Genomic DNA, 18,653 nt, shown 5'->3' with positions numbered 1-18,653 from the left:
ATTTGACATTTCAGTTAAAAGATACATTCAATGAAATTATTTTTATGATCTGTAAGTAAACAGCACACCTGCCTTTCAGTAAATTAAAATTTTTAACGTTTTTCCTCGTTTAGATTTATGAACGTTGTCTCTTAAAGCAGTAGGGTACTAATGCAGTAGTAACACAGTTGAAACCTATGCCATGGACTTAGACCAAGCAGTGCAATTAATTCTTGACCCTCACAATTCCTAATGTTCTAGGCTGAAGTTTGAAATTAAAACTGCTTACTGAGACTTTGTGATAGAAAGTGAAATACTGGCTGGGTGGTCCAATTTTTGTTCAAGTAGGAATCTGAATATTGTAGAATTGTAAATTTTAGTGCTGCTTCTGGCTGTTATCATTTTTCAATTTGAGATGTGATTTTTTTTTCTTCAAAAGCTTAGGCCGATGACAGAAATTTTACATGTGAGTAATTTTTTCTGCAGAACTACTATGTTGTAAAGTTGAAAATACTCAAAATGTGAAACTTCTTTGGGCAGAAGTTTGTAAAGTGATAAGATTTCTAAAGTACTGTAGAAGTTTTCGTTGACTTTACATTGAAAATGTATAGTTTTATGCATGATAAAATTTTGGTATTTCTTCTACATGTGTTATTCTGACAAATAAACATTCTTTCAGTCTTGAATATGTTCCTTTTTTCTAAACAGGTTTATGAAAATATGCATCAGTTTAATACTGTCTTGGAATTCATGAGATGGAAGCATAGGTCAAAGCTGTTTGGAGGAAATTGGAAGTACAGTTTTATCTAGCCACATCTCTGAGGTAAGAAAAAGACTTTTAAGAAAATAATTAGAATAATATGAAAATTCTCATTTCTTAACAATTGAAAATAGTCCTTCTGTATTACCACTGCAGCTTTATGTTAGCTTCTTTATTCTTTAATCACCTTCCTTATGAGTTCATAAGTATCAATAGTTATAACATATTTTTCTCTCCTTATAAATGTTGAACCTCTTCAGGAGTAAAAAGTATTATTACTAATACAACTTTCTTTAATTGTAGCAAATAAGCATTAAATGATGTATGTAATAATTTCTTTCCTCTCATGATGACAAAACAGGTTAGAATGGAAGATTATATTAAGATGAATGTTTACATTATTCTGAAACTTTCACATATTTAGCATTTAGGATAAAATTGTTACTTTGAATAATAGATCTTTGGAGGTAGAATTTATTCAAAGAAATGGGAACTGCAGTAACATAAGGGACAGGGGAGAAGAAGTCATTCTAAGACAACATGTACAGAGAAATCAAGTTCATTATTTTCAAATCCATAGAGACAGATTATCAGGTAAAAGGTTTAATCCTTCACGGATCTGTACTTTAAAAAAATAAAAACCAGGGGGCTTCCCTGGTGGCGCAGTGGTTGGGAGTCTGCCTGCCGATGCAGGGGACATGGGTTCATACCCCAGTCTGGGAGGATCCCACATGCCGCGGAGCGGCTGGGCCCGTGAGCCATGGCCGCTGAGCTTGCACGTCCGGAGCCTGTGCTCCGCAGTGGGAGAGGCCACAACAGTGAGAGGCCCACGTACCGCACAAAAAAATAAAAAATAAAAAAATAAAAAATAAAAACCAGAACATACACTTTTGTGAAGTGGTCTATACTTTTTCCTCTTTAAATAGTAGGTTCTGCTTCCTTATAGCATTCATTCATCATCCTTCTGTCCCTTCCAAGCTGGTCTGTTAGTTCTTTTGAGAAATATTCATGACTTTCTAATTGTCTGTTTTTAGGTTTCATGCTCTTTAATCACTGTAGTAGTTGCCATTTTTCCTTTCATGAAATGCTGCTGGCTTCTATGACCCTGTGCTCTTCTAGTTCTACTTCTTTAATTACTCCTTCAAAATTTTTTTCTTTCTTCTCCTATTATTTTTTTAATTAAAGAATAGTTGTCCTCCTATGATTAAATAATGACTGTCCCTAAGGTTTTATAATTGAGATTCTTGTTTTTCCTTTTTATGTCTTTCCTAATCTCTTGATTTCAGCAATTACCTCTAAAATGATCTCTCTCAACATCATATCTCTGCTGTGACACTTTTCTAAGCTTTGACACGTATTTTCAACTGCTTGCTTCACACTCAGTGTTCCCACTTCTATTACTGGACCTCTTTGTCACCCACGCTCAAAGTCTCAGTGCCAAATCTGATTCTTCATCTTTTCTTTCCTACTCTTAATAAGAGATCAGTCCTATCAGTTTTACCTCTATAATATATCATGAATGTTTTCATCATCTCCTTTCTAATCTCCTCATCATCATCCAAGTTTAAGTTCTTATATCACATTTCACCTGAAATATTGCAGGACTTTTCCCACTTTGTGCCTCTCCTCACTCTCTTTTCCATCTGTGTGTTGCTACCAGCTTAAATTTTCTCAGAGGTAATTCTGTATGTACTGTCAGTAACTCTTTGTTAGCCTACCAAAGTAAGGACAAACTCCTCTGGTAATAAAGTCTCTCAACAGTGTAGCATTAAGTGAGTGACAGCTTTGCCTGCATCCATCCATTTCTTTCTCCCTTTAAACACTTAACTAAACACCTACTCTACTGCAGGTACTGTGTTAGGTGCCGAGAATATGCAACATTCGGTAAAATGAGTTCCTTACTTTACTCTCAAAAAATAATCCGTTTAGAGATGAGTATACAAAGAGTTAATGCGAGTGCAACTTGAAAAGTGCTATATGAAATTGGAAAAGTGTATTGGTATCATCTAGAAAGGCTCCACCAACATTGTTAGAGGCGAGAATTGTCAGGGAGGCTTCACATAGGGAATGGCATTTGAGTAGAGTTTTAAAGGATAAGTAGAAGATTGCTGAGTGTAATTTGGAGGCAATAGAATTTCATGCATAGAGCCCAGTGTAAGCAGGGGAAACTTGAAATGTATAGAGTGTGCAAAAGACAGAAGAAATCATTTTGTATGGTTTGAATTCAGGACGGGAGAGGGTTTGAGGGACAAGGCTGGAAGAGAGCTTGTTTGTGAAGAACTCTGGATGCCATGATAAGGAGTTTAGACTTCATTTTGTGAGTAGTTGGCAGTCTCTGAAAAATTTTAACAGAGGTATTTTGCATCATAATCTTGTTTTATTACAATTAACATGGCAGTGATGTGAATGATAGTTTGGAAGGGGGAGATACCAAAAGCAGAGAGACAATTAGGATACTCTTAATTGTTGCAAGCAAGTAATGAGAATCTTGATCAAGGTAGGGATCAACTTACCTGAAATTATGAAAAACTTTAAGCATTGATTATTTAGCAAATGTTTAATTTTCTTCTTCTATACCCCTTGCATGTATGATGCTCTTCAGCCGATGATTTGAAATTGTCCTGTTTTTTCTCCCTTCTGCTCATATTATTTTTTCTCTAGGCATGTTTTTCCCTCTTTATCTAGTTTAAGGTCCCAGAGCACTTATTTTTGTCCTTCAGAATATTACTTTTTTGGGTCCCTCCTAAATTATGTAACAAGTCACAAAGGAGGAATCAGAAAATAAAAAACATGGTCCCCAACCTCTGCTTATAGTCATATCAGTAATGTATATAAGTAATACAAGTAATGATAACCAGCATTGCCAGGTGAAAGTGATAAATGTCAAAGGAGTCATTTATTACTTCCAGTCAGAGTTCTGTAGCACTGAGAAGTACAGATAGAACATAGAAGAGGTTATTTGATCTGGGCTTTGAAAGATGAGTAGAATTTGGTAGGTAAAGAAAGAATTAAAAGATGTTTCTGGAAAAGCTGATTGATAGAAAATGGATATTTCCATAGGAGTGTAGAAGAGATCTTGGAGAGGGTAGGAAGTATGACATAGAGAAAACTATATTTTAGGGGAATTACTCTAGCAGTGATGTATGAACAAACATCATTAGAGAAATGGAATGAGGAGTCAGGGATCTTGGAAGGCTGTAGGAGTAGTTAGGCATGAGGTAATCAGAATTCAGTCAGAGTGGTGATAGTGGAAATAGAAAAGAAGGACTAAATGGAGTAGGGTATGTTGTGAAGGAAGAAGGGACACTGATTTGACTAGATGTTGAAAAGAGATGATGATGCCCACATTTTTTATCTGGAAAGCAGGGATAATATTGGGCATCGTTAATAGCAAACATAAGTAATTCTTCAAATCTAGTTAAATCCGAGTTTTCTAAGTTTAAAGAAACACTAAAATTGATGTTCTGCTGTATTGTTGGTCTCCTCATTTGTTTACATACAACAAATATTTTTGCACATTGTTGTTCAAGCCTTAGCATACTGAAAAGGAGGTATTGTGAAAAAAGCAAAGTATTGTCTCTTTAGAAGAGTAGTTTTTAGAGAAATAAATACTATTCTGCTCATTTATCTCTTTCGTTATTATTTTAAATGCTATATAAGATTTAGTAAAATTTAAGAATGTTTAAAGTATTTCTGCAGGTATAATTCTGACACTTACTGAAAGATGGTATCTCATTTAATAGAATTATTGCTAAATGAATGGAGACCTGTGAAGACGCTCATTAAGCAGAATTTGATGATTCCACTTTAACAAATAAACATTAGTATGATAACGTCCTTAGAGAAATACCTTATAGTGAGGTAATATTACCTTATAAAACTACTTTTAATGCTTTTATTAAAGTTCTTTTCAACTCTTAATTGATGATTGATTTAGGGCTTTGCCATATTCAGAAATATTTCAACACTGTATGTTGAAAATAAATTAGTCACTATTTGTTTTGTAATTACTCATTGTGTAAAATTGGAAAACATCACATTATTGAGGAAGGAAGCATCACATTAAGAAAAGGCTTTATGATTAAACTATATTTTCAAGTTATTTCCTCTCTAACATAAATTTGGTTAAGCCCTCAAATTAATTAATATTTATACTATATATAGTGTATGTATGTGTGTGTATAAATATATATGTATATATATTTTAAGATTCCTCTATCATTCTTTTTTTTTTTTGCGGTACGCGGGCCTCTCACTGCTGTGGCCTCTCCCGCTGCGGAGCACAGGCTCCGGACGCACAGGCTCAGCGGCCATGGCTCACTGGCCCAGCCGCTCCGCGGCACGTGGGATCTTCCCGGACCGGGGCACGAACCCGTGTCCCCTGCATTGGCAGGCGGACTCCCAACCACCGCGCCACCAGGGAAGCCCTCCTCTATCATTCTTATCTCAGGATAGTCACAACAGTGTTTCCCAGAGTGTTGAGTGTGTATCACTGGTAATATTCAGAATGATTTTAGGTGGCACACAGATGAATCTGTAAACTTTTCCAGTTATATATTTATTGTGACAAGTAATATTTAACATAGTGACAATTATGTTCACCTTTATTTTCTCTCTGTTTTGAATTCGGGTTCAGAAATTAGAGTTAATCATACCTTCAATTTATGGCAGTAAAATTACTATCTTTGTTCTTTACAAGGCCCTTGAGTTGATATATTTTATTTTGTCTTCTTTATTCTTGACTTCCACTCCCATTTTCCTTTCCTTCTGCCATAGGAAACCATTCTAATTTGTTTGCTCTATATCTTTGAGTGAATGTATCTTTATAAAACATAGTGTTGTTGGTGTGTATGTGTTTAATTGACTTAATTAGGCTTTGTTACAGATATTCTGCCCTTTTTTTTCCCCACTATTTTCTTTAGCACCAGAAAGTTATATCTCTTCATGTTGCTGTGTACATTCTTACTCGTTGCTTCTAACTTATGTTTAGTTTCCCATAGTGTACTGCACTACATTCTTCTACTTAGAGGCAACACACTCTTCTTCAAAGCACAGGCAGTGGAGCAAAGTTTCTTCAGTTTGAGTTCGAACTGCACCACGTCTTAGTTTGGGTTTCTTTGAAAGTAGAGCCTGAGAAAGGGATTTATGGCTTGGGTAGTTTATTTGGGAGATGATCTAGAGAAGCAGAAATGAGAGAATGGGAAAAGTGAGAGAGAGAAGAAAGTAAAGTTACATAAAATTTGTTCATGAGCTAGTTATCACTGTGAGCAACTGGGATTCAATTTCCTTGGGTACCTTCTGAATGCACCTCAGCATTGTCCCACCAAAGGACGGACAGGAACTTGGGACATTTATCCACTGACTTTCATCTTCTGTTAATTGAGGATGGCTCCTGGAGCTCTAACTCTAGCACTGTGTAGTTTGTGCCTGTATACTGCTGAGCAGTCGTCTTTGGGTTTGGAGGAAGCCCTGAGGAGCAAAACAGAGCAGTGCCTTGGCTCACACTTGATGTCAGATGCTGTTGGACAGTGCATAGATCTGAGCACTGCAAGTGTCTGCCACCCCTTTTATTATGCAGATTACCTCGTGTTCTGTTAAGTCCACTCTGTCACTGACCCTTCAGAGTGGTGGCTGGTTGTAATTGCTAAAAGCAGTCTCTAAAACAGGAGGGTTAGGGGAACATGCTGTAGTCCCTCTACTGCAGCTGGTCCTGAGGCCATAACTGATCCTGTAATCTGTGGGATAGTGGTGCTGTCCATGGGTATATTGTGGGCAGGAAAGGCAAACCCACATCGGGAGTCAGTGTCAGTTCTGCACCTGCATGTGTTAGTTGGCATTCCACAGCAGCAGTAATTAGGTCACCTTCATGAGAAGGAAACCATGCTGCTGGGCCTTTGTAAAGCCTTCCTTTCTGTCACTAGGGCTCCTCCATTCACAGCCCTATTGCTTAAGCATTGAGGTGGTCGAGAGCAGAAGCTGGCTGATGTCCACTGACAAGTCACTCCATCTGTAGTTGGGATGCAGTTCAATGCACCTTCCCTCTTGGTGCTTTGTGGTGGGCAATAACATAAGACATAGAAGATTGGCACTTTGTGCCGACTCCCACAGAACCATCAACATGCCTCTTCTCCAAATTCTTTCTCTTATTTTCCAGTGTTTTTTGTTTTTTTTTTTGTTTTTGTGGTATGTGGGCCTCTCACTGTTGTGGCCTCTCCCGTTGCGGAGCACAGGCTCCGGACGCACAGGTTCAGCGGCCATGGCTCACGGGCCCAGCCGCTCCGCAGCATGTGGGATCCTCCCGGACCAGGGCACAAACCTGTGTCCCCTGCATCGGCAGGCGGACTCTCAACCACTGCGCCACCAGGGAAGTCCCTCTTATTTTCCAGTTTTGCCCCTTCTATCCCCCTAACCAGTCAGCCATACCATTTGCCACTCCCAGGGAGTCCATGTTTTCCCTTCTCTGGTCACTTCTCCCTGCGCCGTACCCACTGAGAGAATTTCTACCTCATCATTGTCTTTCAGAGCCATCCAAATAGGGCTGTAGAGCAGTAGTAATCCATTTTTTATTTGTTTCTGTTAACCAGGCCCCCAGGTGTTTTTGTTTGTTTGTTTGTTTGTTTGTCATTGGCCACCAGTAACCTACCATAAAGTCATTGCTGTGAGCAGAAGTAAAGATACCAATATGGTAGAGGTAGGTGACATGAAGCTCTGGGCCACCTCTTGTAGTTTAGTAGTGCCTTCTGGACCTGCCTAGGTCCTATTACATCACACAGTGGATTGGTGCTGTGCCTAACCTTGTGACTTGGTGGATCATGATGGGTAGCTCTGGTCACTAAACCTTAATGTTTCATGGTTGGGAACTCTGCTAGGGCCCAATATCATGCCAGGAGCTACACTTTTCATGCAGTGTTGTAGAAGTTATGTGCTTGCTTCAGAAAATCTGGAGGGCTGTGCTGCAACTCTCCTACTGGAACTTGCCAGAGAATTGACATGGCGTCCGTTTACCACAGATGTCTCTAATACCTTTGCATCTGAGCATCAGGGCAGCTTGCATCAGAGCTTGATCTGCTGAGAACCTCTTCTCCTCTAGATCCTAATCAAAACTGGCAGCCTTCTGAGTCACCCAGTGTCTTCTTTTTTTTAATTTAAAAAATTTAAAAAATGTACCAGTCATCTTTCATTGGGCATTAATTCTCAGGGTGTAATAGGATTCAGCAAAGATCAAGTTCTTCAAAGAGAGGTTCAGGGCAAAGATGGTCATGGTAAGGACTGCAGAGAGCACCCTTCACGTGGGACCCTCATCAGTGGTTCTTGCGTAGCTGTTCATGTTTGAGTTCCTTGTAAGAAACGCAGTAGTTGAAAAGCACGTCAGCTTCCAGCACCATAGAAACCCCAAGGGTGCTCCCTTTGTTTATATTGACATACTTGTTGTCATACTGGTAGTAACCTCTTTGAAACGCTCTGATGGTGCCTTTGGGGGTGAAATCTTGCGTCAGTATCCAGTTTGGCAGATCCTTTATTTTGACATCCATGAGTTTCTTCTCCACTGGTACAACTAACACTGTCTTGGATATTCACTGTCACTCGATCTTTGCTAATAGTTCCGTTTAACTAGAAGCCGCTGTTCTGATTTTCAGCTTAGCCTTCCCTCCGTTTGCTGAATTCCCTTTAAATGAACTGTATTTTTTTATGCCCATTCCGGGGCTCTGGGTTCCCTAAGCACTCATTTAGTTCTGGCTATAGGATCTATTATTCAGTGGCAAACCAATAGGCACGAAAGTCAGAGTTGTTTCTGTCCTGTGGACTGATAACAAGGGGGCCGACAAATTGTTGCCCATTTCTTGAAGCTCTGGGAGCAGTCCTCAGGCCCTCCCGACTGCAAGATCTGTTAGCAGTGTGGCAGATGAGAGTTGCTTCTACGTCTGCTGAGATCTGTTAGCTGGAGCAGCCTTTTGAGGGTCCAGCATTGCAGAACGCAGTTATAGTGCCAGGCTTGAAGATGAGCTTCATCTTTCCTATCGGTCTCTCCTTGGACTCCATTGAAAATGTATTCCCACACCTACTGTCTTCTGTAGAGAAACCTAGAACTTATGGTCTCAGAAACATCCTACAGGCCTCTCAGGCTCTTTGGTTATTGTGCTACTCCTGAAAGGGAGACAGAGAAAGTCTATTCCCATTCTCTTCAATTCAGACTACCTCCTCATAACTCAGATATCTTTATTCTTTTCTTAATTTAAGTTTGGTGGGTATCCTCCTTGCTTACTTATTTGATCATTCTCCAGTTTGGATGCTTTTAGATTCTGGTGGTGGTTTGTGTTATTGCAACTGCATATGGTACTGTAGGAAGAGCGTGCCACAAGATTTCCAGTAGCATCTTTTCATAATCTATAGTGACATTTCAATTCCTGTCTTTATCCTCCATCCTAATACTTCTCTCCTGTTCTACTATCTTATATTTTCAATAGTTTCTTTCTGGGTGTCTCAGATAGAAATTCTAGTTTAACTTCTCAGCTCACCTACTTCCTACCTGTTCGTCCTTTCTTCCTTTCCTCCCTCCCATCCATTTTTTTGTGGGTTAAGGGCTAGAGGAGGCTTAATTGTCTCTTTGCAGAACAATTTTTTTTAATTTTAAAAAGACTACATAAATGAGGCATGAATAAGTTCTTGCAATCAATTTTGACAGTATGCACCGAAACCTAAAGCCCTCTTCACTACCCTCACCCCACTACCCTCCTTACCACAGTCCCCTCCACCCCATTTGCACCTCACCGACCTTTACATTACAGGTTATTGATTTGGGGGATTTATTTTTATAAAATTATGCATAATGAGAATACTTGCCTTATATAGTTAGTGTGAGGATTAAATGAGTTAGTACATGTCAAGTATGTATAACATGTTAGAATTCTTACTTCATAGTATAAAAAACAGTATTATAAGAAAAAACTAATAAACTTAGAGCAAAGATCATTCAAAATATGAAATAAGGCAGAAATATTCGGGGGGAAAGGGCTTTTGCATATACTAAGGTTCCCCGTTTCATGACTTGGATATAAATTTCTTTTCTCTAACATCTAGAAATCACCAGAGGGGTGGTGATTTGGGGAGCAAAGTTATTGAGCTAGTACTTGGATTGTTGGGCTAGTAGTAGCTGGCTATAACTGTAAGGTTTGGAGATACATTTGTGGATGTTAGTATACTTACAAAGAACTATTAGAGTTTATTATATGATTTTATAGTTGACTTAACTCCCCAGTTATGTTTCCCTTAAGATATTAATATTATTTTTATTCATTTCATTCACCTATTGAACATTTATTGTTTTGCTTAGTAACATGCTAGAAAATAGAGGCTACAAGTGCTGCAAGATAAGTCAAAAGAATCACCTGACTAAATAAGCGTTATGAGAGGAGGGATCACGTCTGTTTCATTGACTGTTGTATAAGTGTGATGCACATACCAAGTAATTAATAAATACTTTATGAATGAGTGTTAGTCAAGAGCTAAGGCGCAGCTATGGTTCATGTTCTGGGTACACTAGAAGTACAGAGATGGGCCAGCTCACTCAACCTGATATGTAGGGGTCAGGGATTGCTTACACAGATGATGCATAGATCAAGTCTGAAGAGTGAACTGTAGTTCACTTGGTGAGAAACAAAGGGAAGAACAAAAAGGATGTGCAAAGGATGGGAGTCTAAAAGGGATGCCTGTAAATATAGAGGCTTCGGTGATTTCAGAGTAGTTGGATCATTGTAAAGGTATGAGGAGTGAATGGGAAGATGGTGTTAGAAAGCCTGGCGGAGGCCAGATCATAACAATTCTTCTTATGTCTTGGTAATTCCATCCTATGAAATGAGAATATTTATAGATTTTTTTAAGCAGAGAGCATGCCAAGGTCATTTAGTTTTAGAAGTTAGGTTTGGTTTAGAAGTTAGCATTTTATTAAAAGTGATCATGTACTAGGCTGTACAGCAAGTTCTTACACAGTTCAAATGATCATATCAGCCATACTTTTTGTCAGCATACACTTAAGTTAAAACTGAGTAACAAACAGTATATACAGGCACACATTTGGAAATTTAAAAACCTACCTCCGTAAATCCCACAGGTCAAAAATAAAATGATAATGCAAGTCAGAAAACACCTAGAACTAAACAATGAAGAAAATTAGGACTTATTAAACTTGTGTGACATGTTGAAGCCTTACATACTCATATTAAAAGATTAAAAATATTAATAAGCTAAGCACCTAATTTAAATTAGGAAAAGAACAACAGAATAAATTCAAGTGAAGTAAAATAGGTGATAAAAATAAAAGCTAACACTTGTAGAGCACTTGTTATATTTACCAGGCACTGTTCCATGTGCTTTACAAGGATTATCTCATTTAATCTTTGCAACAACCCTGTGAGGTAGGTACTCTTATTATTCCCACTTTACAGATGGGAAAACTGAGGCACAGAGAAAAACTTATCTACACTTCTAGTTAATAAGTGATAGAATTGGGGCTAATTGGAAAAGTTTGTTTTGTTTTGTTTTGTTTTTTTAAGATACGATGGAGAGAGTTAACATAGCCAAAAGTTGGTTTCTTGAAAAGGCTGATAAAACAGACAAACGATTTGAATAACTGATCAAGAAAAACCCAGAAAGCACAAGTAGTATTGGGAATGGAAAGGAGGACATAACTTCAGATATAGCAGAGATTTTTTAAAAATAAAAGATACCTTGAATAAGTTTATGCCTATACTTTTTTTAAAATTTATTTATTTATGGCTGCATTGGGTCTTTGTTGCTGAGTGCAGCCTTTCTGTAGTTGTGGTGAGCGGGGGCTACTCTTTGTTGCGGTGCACGGGCTTCTCATTGCAGTGGCTTCTCTTCTTGCAGAGCACGGGCTCTAGGTACACGGGCTTCAGTAGTTGCAGCATGCGGGCTCAGTAGTTGTGGCTAGCAGGCTCTAGAGCACAGGCTCAGTAGTTGTGGCACATGGGCTTAGTTGCTCCGTGGCATGTGGGATCTCCCCAGACCAGGGCTTGAACCCGTGTCCCCTGGATTGGCAGGAGGATTCTTAACCACTGTGCCACCAGGGAACTCCTACATTTTACAATTTAAATAAAACAACAATTTTTAAAACGTGACAATAAAATTGATTAAGGTGAAATAAAAAACCTAGATATTTCTGTAATTATTAGAGAATTTTAATTTTTAGTGAAAGATCTGCTTCCTCCCATATACTCACAGATAAGCCCTTGGCTCAGATGATTTTGAAGGTGAGTTCTATGAAACTATTCAAGTGGTAGATATGTCCAGATATACAAAGACTGTTTGAGAGAATAGCAAAATCAGGAAAGTTCCTCAGCTTATTCTGCGTGAGTAGTATAACCTTGATACCGAAACCAGACATGGATAATATGAGAAAAAAATTATAGGTCAGTCTTTCTTATGAACATAGATGTAAAACCTAACAAAATTGTTAGCAAAACAAATCCAGTGGTGTATCTAAATGAGATCATGTCTACAGTACTGCAATACAGTTCTGACACTGCCTACCCACTGTTAGTGTCAGACTCCACAGTTTTAAGGGCACAGTCCCCAACAAGACTGCCCTCACTTGAGATGCCAGTCACAAGTTTGGAGGTCCCCAGGCTACTCACACTTCTGACTAACTGGCTACAAATCCAGGAGGATTCCCGTGACCGCCCCCCACATTTGACAATTCATTTATATGACTCACAGAATTTAAGAAAGTGGTAGACTTATTTTTTAAAATAAATTTATTTTATTTATTTATATTTGGCTGCGTTGGGTCTTTCTAGAGAAAGCTGCGTGCAGGCCTTCTCTAGTTGTGGTGAGCAGGAGCTACTCTCTTTTGCAGTGCGCGGGCTTCATGTTGCCGTGGCTTCTCTTGTTGCAGAGCACAGGCTCTAGGTGCATGGGCTTCAGTAGTTGTGGCACGCGGGCTCTAGAGCACAGGCTCAGTAGTTGTGGTGCACGGGCTTAGTTGCTCCAAGGCATGTGGGATCTCCCTGGACCAGGGCTTGAACCCATGTCCCCTGCATTGGCAGATGGATTCTTAACCACTGTGCCACTAGGGAAGTCCCAAGTGGTATACTTATGATAGTTTTATCAATATAAAGGATACAGATTGGGACCAGCCAAATGAAAGACACACAGGGTGAGGCCAGGGAGGCTTCCAACTGTGGAGCTTCCATGCCCTCTTCCCCTGGAATTAGGGTGTGTTGTCCTAGGAAGCTTATCTGAGACATGGTGTTCAGTTCTTACTGGAGTTTCATTATGTAGGCATGATTGAATAATTGGCCACGTGACTGAACTCAATCTTCTGCCCTCCCTATCCATACTCCCTGGAGGCTGGGCTGGCTTCAAGCCCCAAACCCTATTTTTTTTTTTTTTTTTTTTTTTTTTTTTTTTTGCCGTACCAGGGCCTCTCACTGTTGTGGCCTCTCCCACTGCGGAGCACAGGCTCTGGAAGCACAGGCTCAGCGGCCATGGCTCATGGGCCCAGCCGCTCCGCGGCATGTGGGATCCTCCCGGACTGGGGCACGAACCCTTGTACCCTGCATTGGCAGGCGGACTCTCAACCACTGTGCCACCAGGGAAGCCCCCAAACCCTCTTCTAATCATATCACTGGTCATTTTGGTGACCATCCCCCATCCTGAGTCATTCATTAGCATAAACTCAGGTGTGGTCCATGAGGCTTGTGAATAACAAAGACACTTCTGTCACCCAGGAGCCAGGCACAGAGACCAGACAAAATATTTATTTAACGATGACAAAACAGAATTTATCCCAGAAATCCGAGGATGTTAATGTGTTAGTTATTGTTGCTGCATAACAATTCATTCCAAAACGTAAGGACTTGAAATAATCAAAGCTTAAATTAACTTACAGAAATTCAGGAGCAATTTACGGGGTGGTTTTGATTCAGGATATTTTGTGAGATTGTAGTTTTGTCAACAGGGGCTACATTCATTTAAAAGCTTGACTGGAGGAGAATCCACTTCCAAGATGACACATTCTCATGGCAGTTGGCAGGAGGCCTCTGTTCCTCACCGTATGAGCCTCTCCACAGATTCCTTGAACATACTAACACCATGGCAGCTGGGTTTCCCCAGAATAGATATCCAAGAAAGAGAGCAAGGAGAAAGCTGCATTACCTTTCAAGACCTAGTCTCAGAAGTCATACTTTGTCACTTTCACTTTATTCCGTTTGTTAGGAGGGAATCTCTCAGTCTGGCCCACTCTCAAAGTAATTAGGTTCCACCTCTTGAAAAGAGGAAAATGAAAGAATTTGTGGACATATTTTAAAGCTACCACAGATAGCTTACTCTTTGAGAGAGCTCTCAGGGACTTCCCTGGCGGTCCAGTGGGTAAGATTTTGCCTTCCAATGCAGGGAATGCGGGTTCGATCTCTGGTTGGGGAGCTAAGATCCCACATGCCTTGCAGCCAAAAAAACCAAAACATAAAACAGAAGCAATATTGTAACAAATTCAATAAAGACTTTAAAAATGGTCTACATCAAAAAAAAATCTTAAAAACAAAGAGAGCTCTTAATACGGATTATTACTAATTAATTTATACATTAACACATTGAAGGAGGAAGCCACTGTGATTATATCAATAGATGGAGAAAAAGTACGTGATGTAATTCAACCCCATTTATGATGAAAACTCTTATTAGCAAATGAAGAATAGAAGGGAACTGTAATGTGATAAAGAATGTCATTAAGTTTATAATTAATTTAGGAACAGTTGATGTACATGATCTTGAAGTTTTCTATACATAATGTGGTATGTTTTTCCATGTGTTAAAGTTTATTCTGTATCCTTCAGCAGTATTTTAAAATTGTCCTTGTATCAGTGTTGTACACTTGGAAGTACAAAATGGTACAGTCCCAGAGGGGGTTACCAAAATATCTACCAAAAGTACTATCAGACCCAGAATCCCACTTCTAGAAATCTATCCTTCAGAATTATTTACCCAAACAACAATAACAAAAGCATCTATTCAAGTTTATTTATTGCAGCATTGCTCATAATACCAAAACCTAGGAACAACCTAAAATGTCCATCAACATAAGAATGGATAAATACAGGTATAAAATAATCATAAAATGGAATACTATATAACAATGAAAACGAATTAATAGAAACTATATGTATCTATGATGGTAATCACAACGTTGAGTGAAAAATAAGCAAATTATAAAAATATACGTATAGGAAGATACAATTTTTATACATCTATAGCAAATTTAACAGTATGCAAAACAATATTATTTGGGATATATACCACATATAGTATAAAAGCATGTAAAGACATGAGTGTTAAATACCATAATCAGAATAGTGGTTCCCTCAGAACCAGGGAAAGGGTGGCGCTTCAGTGGTATTTGCCCTGCTTTACTCAGTACCTATATAATTAGGTGAAGTCTTTGAGGCACTGTATTCAGGAGTGTAGTTCATAGACTCATAGGATATGAGAGGTAGAAGTCTTCATGGTATTATTTATTTTACAGATGAGGAAACTAAGGCCTGGAGAGGGAAGTGAGTGGGCCAAGATCAGCTAGCCAATTAGGCAGAATTTGCAACTGAATCCTAGGTCTCCTGACTCTAAGACTGTGTTACTTAACACAGTATATTTTTATATTTAATAAAAATATAAGTTGATAAGTATTTAATAAAAATATAAGTTTTATATTTAATAAAAATATTTTTATATTTAATAAAAATATAAGTTGATAAGTATTTAAACTAGGAGCTGAAAGAAAGATACTAAAAGGGAAAAAAGGACAAGTTAATGTCAAGTCTGCCACAGAATTTCTTCATGAAAACACTCTAAACCAGCACATTCTAACCTAAGACATGTTCTGACAGAGTAAAGAAAATAAAATGGAGATGTTTCATCCAAAACGGGGAAAACTCTTTCTGAATTTCCAAGCTCTTCACATTAATAAGCCCGAATTTGTCATCTTGAGTGTTGTTTCTCAGACCTATAGGTTTGCAGGGTTTAGTTTCCTATAGTTTGTGGTTCATGCTTGTCAGGGCAGAACTGTTAACAATCTGATTTTAACACCTCTGGTCTTATTCAGGGCCTTTGGTTACTTACAATTTACATATAAATACTACCTTTGAACCTTTACTTAATTGAAAGATTGCAGTTGAGTTTAGATAGTGCTTTGAAGTTCCCTTTGTCAGACCACATTGTTTGTACCAAAGGACTGTATTTTCTTTTTGTCTGTGGTTATTTCCACAATTATTTAACTTGCTGTAACTATGTGGTACTGTCAGAATATAACCCAAGCCATTGTTTGCCTTAAGCAATATTTTAGGTCTTGGGAAATAATGTTTACTGATACATGTCTTTCTTAAAGACCTTTTAATTTACTCAAATATACTCAAGACATTGAGTCTCAAGACATACTCAAGACCTTTTAATTTACTCACATATACTCAAACTTGAGTATATCCAGTGAAAACAGTGGAAAAAAGTTTTTTTTTACTGGATCTTGACACAAGTCAGGGCACAAAGTGAGCAAAAGGAAGTAGTGTGGTTTTTGTATCATTTCAGTTGTGTTGAGAAAAGGAAATGGAATAGTTTATCCATAGCATAGCCCTTATGGGAAAGTCTCATTTGTATGTGAAAGTAAAAGGAATTGGCATAACGTTTTAATTCCTTCTGCTATACTCAATCATTCCCTCAGCAAATACTTATTTAGTACCAAATATGTGTCAAGCACCATCCTAGGTGCTACAAATACAGAGTGAAAAAGTAGACTTATACACCTGCCCTTACGGAGCATACATTCTGGAGCAGGTGGCAGGCAATAAACAAAACAAATAGTAAATTATATGTAAAATTACAGGTGACAAGTGCTAAAGAGAAAAAAAAATATCAGGGATGGAAGATGGGAGTGCCAGCGATGTGGATGGGATCACAGTTTTAAATAGGATGAGCAGGAACACTAAATAAGAAAGGGGTACTGAGTAAGCACTTGGAAGAGGTCAGTTAGCAAGTCATATGGATAGATAGATGTCTTGGGGAGGAATATTATAGACAGAGGAACTTGCAGAGGTCCTGCAGCAGGGCCATCCCTGAAATGTTTGAGGAACCAGGAGGCCCATGCTGCTGAAGTAGAGGAGTTGGAGTCTTGTTGGCCATGGTAGATTTCAGCTTTTACTCTGAGTGAGTTGGAGAACCATTGGAGGGTTTTGAAAAGGGGAGTGATGTGATCTAATATGCTTTTTATCTCCACTTTGGCTGCTGTGTTGAGAATATATTATAGGTGGATAAGGGCAGAAGCAAAGAGTCCAGTTCTAGGAGGCTTTTTCAGTAATCCAGGCAAAAGGTTAGTTAGTGACTTGGACCAGAGAGATAATAGTGGATGTGGTGAGAAGTGCATACGTTCTGGATATATTTTGAAGGTAGAACCAACAGGATTTGCTGACCATAGCCTGTGGAGTATGAGAGGGAAGAAGGGAGTTGCCCAGAATGACTCCAAGACTTTTGGTCTGGGAACCTAGAAGTAGAGAGGCTGTTAGTTATGGTGAGAAAGACCAAGGGTCTAGCAGATTTAGGGGGTAAGAGGAGAAAGACCAGGAATGATAAATTATATAGCTGCTGATTACATTATTAAGTAAATTTTTATACTATTTGAGCTATCTTAAAAGTAATTCTATCTTGTACCAGTCTTTTTTTTTTTTTGCATATGTGTTATTGAGTATCTTTTTCTGAGATATTTGACATTACTCAGAAGTACTAATTTTATGCTCATCTAACCCAGAATACTCAAGTGTACCTTTTCCTTTAATATTTGGTTATATCAGAAAAATTATCTCTCTCTGACCTAAAATATAAGGAGAATTTATTGGCTGTTAACTGAAAAGTCCTTAAGCAATCCAGGTGTCAGGCAGGGTTGTTGGAGCAGCTCATTGATAGCTCCAAGGATCTGGCTTCTTTTACTCTCCCAGCTCTGCCTCTAGTTCCCCTTCTGGTCCCAACGTAGCTGCCAGCAGCTGCTATTTTCTTATTCATGTTCAATCTGAAAGAGTGACTTTATCTCTGCAGGGCCAGCTGAAGTCCTTAGACCATGTTAGTACGGCTCACCCCTGAACTTTTCATTGTGGCATAGGAGATAGAATATGCTGATTGGCTTGGCCTAGGACAGAGCCTCTACTTCTGGTGCTTCAGGGAAACCTGTGTACAATTAATTTTTTAAAGTTGTAGATAGAGGAAAAAAAGTGGAGAAAAATGGTTGATTTTTAAATTACTTTTGCATTGTACAAGCACTGTGGTTAACACAGCAAGAATATGATTCCTTTTGTAAAGTGGTCAAATGAGAAGGAAAAAAAGTAAAGTAAAAGTAAAGTTGCATTCAGACATTAGTTTGATTAAGATAATTTTTCTTCTTAGAGGCCTAAAACTATTGCTTTTTGAATATCTAGAACCTAAGAGGAAATTCCCTGACAGTCCAGCAGTTAAGGCTCTGTGCTTTCACTGCTGAGGGCCAAGGTTCGATCCCTGGTCAGGGAACTAAGATCCCGCAAGCCTTGTAGCGTGGCGAAAACAAAATGGAATCTGATAGGTCGTTCTCGTCAAGAATAGTTGTTTCTCCACAAGGAGATCCCTATTGGCATTTGGGTGAGACAATTCTTTGTTTTGAGGGATTGTCCTTGCACATTGCATTGCATTTTCCATTTTGGGCCCTGGTCACTCTGTGTCCTGTCCTACCCCAGTCATTGTTCCAACCGAAAAATCACCTGTATATTTCCATATCTTCTTAGGGAGGTACAAACTTGCAGAAACTTGTGACTCTTTTTGAAAGGGTGTTTCATATTGAGGACATAAATACAGATATACTTTGATTTGGTTTCCTGAGTGAAAAATGGGTTTGTTT

General features: G+C 38.7%; 1 protein-coding gene and 1 pseudogene across 3 annotated transcripts in view; one reads left to right on the top strand and one right to left on the bottom strand.

Annotated features, from left to right (window-relative positions):
- The window catches only part of BMPR1A (bone morphogenetic protein receptor type 1A), a 146,155-nt gene that overhangs the window by 80,919 nt on the left and 46,583 nt on the right, over positions 1 to 18,653 (top strand). For all 3 annotated transcript variants that reach the window (XM_019925738.3, XM_019925737.3, XM_019925740.3), the window contains one exon: positions 688 to 802. The gene's annotated coding sequence lies outside the window, so the exon portion shown is untranslated. The remainder of the gene's footprint in view (positions 1 to 687; positions 803 to 18,653) is intronic.
- LOC117308466 (ATP synthase F(0) complex subunit f, mitochondrial pseudogene) lies at positions 7,951 to 16,918 on the bottom strand (annotated as a pseudogene).

Source organism: Tursiops truncatus, chromosome 16 (genome assembly GCF_011762595.2).
Source record: "Tursiops truncatus isolate mTurTru1 chromosome 16, mTurTru1.mat.Y, whole genome shotgun sequence".
Lineage (NCBI taxonomy): Eukaryota > Metazoa > Chordata > Mammalia > Artiodactyla > Delphinidae > Tursiops > Tursiops truncatus.
Note: the sequence above shows the minus strand (reverse complement) of the source record. Positions and strands in the feature narration are given on the sequence as shown.